The sequence below is a fragment of the Hemiscyllium ocellatum genome, unplaced genomic scaffold (assembly GCF_020745735.1).
Source record: "Hemiscyllium ocellatum isolate sHemOce1 unplaced genomic scaffold, sHemOce1.pat.X.cur. scaffold_1593_pat_ctg1, whole genome shotgun sequence".
In the NCBI taxonomy this organism is placed as follows: domain Eukaryota; kingdom Metazoa; phylum Chordata; class Chondrichthyes; order Orectolobiformes; family Hemiscylliidae; genus Hemiscyllium; species Hemiscyllium ocellatum.
The window spans coordinates 100,292-102,269 of NW_026867825.1; the positions used below are offsets into that span (position 1 = coordinate 100,292).

At 51.6% G+C, this 1,978-nt stretch overlaps 1 non-coding gene across 1 annotated transcript; it reads right to left on the minus strand.

Moving 5' to 3' along the window:
- Positions 1 to 934: 934 nt before the first annotated feature.
- On the minus strand, positions 935 to 1,007 carry trnar-ccu (transfer RNA arginine (anticodon CCU)). The gene has a single exon. It is a non-coding gene; the product is annotated as a tRNA-Arg (tRNA).
- Between the last annotated feature and the right edge of the window lie 971 nt (positions 1,008 to 1,978).

Sequence of the window (1,978 nt, forward strand, 5' to 3'; positions counted from 1 at the left end):
AGATATAAAAGAGACCAAAGGGACAACATTTTCAGGCAGAAGGTGGTGTGTGTGTGTGGAATGAGCTGCCAGAGGAAGTGGTCGAGGCTGGTACAATTACATCATTTCAAAGGCATCTGGATGGGTATACGTATAGGAAGAGTTTGGAGGGAGATGGGCCGGGTGCTGGCAGGTGGGACTAGATTGGGTCGGGATATCTGTTCGACCGAGGGTGTTTTTGTGTGCTGTACATCTCTATGACTCGATGACTGGAAGTGTCAGTCTGAGTCAATCCGTTGTCTAGCTACGGGCAAGGTGACTCCATTGGATGATGTGAACCCAGCTGATGACCCCTTTGGCCAAAGCTAGAGAACATTCTGGAAGATCAGGAAAAGAAGGATATGAACACACACCTGGATGCCAGTCCCTTAGCGAAGCCTTGACTGCGATCTGCAGCAGAGCTCTGACCATGTGCTCCAAACTTGTTGATAAAAGCCCGAGAGTGAGGGGGGCAAGCCATTCACCCCAGCAAGTCCACACTCAGCCTCTGATGAGCATCCCATCCAGGCCCAACCACTATCCTCTCAGCCTGCATTCCCCAAAGCCAATCCAGCGAACCTGCACATCTTTGGGCTGTGGGAGGAAAGCAAAGCACCCGCAGTAGCCCATGGAGAGAAGGTGCAAACTCGACACAAACAGAAAGCCAAGGGAGGAATCAAAGTCAGGTCCCCGATGCTGCGAGGCAGCAGTGCTACCCACTGAGCCACCATGCCAGCCCCAGGAGATTCTCAGCAGGTTTTCAGCCATTGTGTCTGTGCTGTCTGTTTCAGGGAATTCAGCTTTAATCCTGCAGATCCCCAAAAGAGCTGCGTAAGGCGACACCTCACCCTATCAACTGAATGCAGATAAGCAGTTGTTGGCAAAGCAGATTAAGGACAGACAAGGAAGAGTCAGACACCCCAGATGGGATTTGAACCCAGAACCCCTGGCTTAGGAGGCCAGTGCCTTATCCATTAGGCCACTGGAGCTGCACAGTTCATGCAGCATGGCAGACTTTAAATACTGCGCCCTGACCTCTCATTGTGTGTTTTTTGTGGATTTTCTCCTCTCAATGCACTGTGAGGATCCAAGATGGTGGTGATCTCGGACGATGGTGTTGCAGAGCTCGGCACCACAGCACAAGCGCCCAATCCGTTCCATCGCGATATCCTAGGAGTCTGAAAATGTTGTGGAGTCCCAGGACATTGTGAAAAATCAACTTTCCTGCGTTTCCTTCGTCCAGAGATGTTGAAGACGGATGGGGCAGTGTCCGAGGCCAGGCCCCCGGCCCAGCCTGCAGGATCCTTGGGCTCGATTGCCTACCAGGCCCTGGCCAAATCTCGCGCGATCTGGTTAAGCAGATAGAGGAGAAGCTGGCCCCGATCTCTATCGTGCTGCAGAAGCATGAACAGCAGCTGGGAGACCTGGAAAAGAGGACGGATGAGGTTGGACACAGAGGCACAGCGGTGGAAGCTGATACCGCTTCCTCTAAGGATAGGATCCAAGCATCGGAGGCTGAGGGCTGACCATACAGAGGTTTAAAAAATCATGAGGAACATGAATAGGGTAAACAGCCAAGGTCTTTTTCCCTGGGGTGTGGAGTCCAGAACTAGAGGGCTTAGGTTTAGGGTGAGAGGGAAAAGATATAAAAGAGACCAAAGGGACAACATTTTCAGGCAGAAGGTGGTGTGTGTGTGTGGAATGAGCTGCCAGAGGAAGTGGTCGAGGCTGGTACAATTACATCATTTCAAAGGCATCTGGATGGGTATACGTATAGGAAGAGTTTGGAGGGAGATGGGCCGGGTGCTGGCAGGTGGACTAGATTGGGTCGGGATAATCTGTTCGACCGAGGTGTGTTTTTGTGCTGTACATCTCTATGACTCGATGACTGGAAGTGTCAGTCTGAGTCAATCCGTTGTCTAGCTACGGGCAAGGTGACTCCATTGGATGATGTGAACCA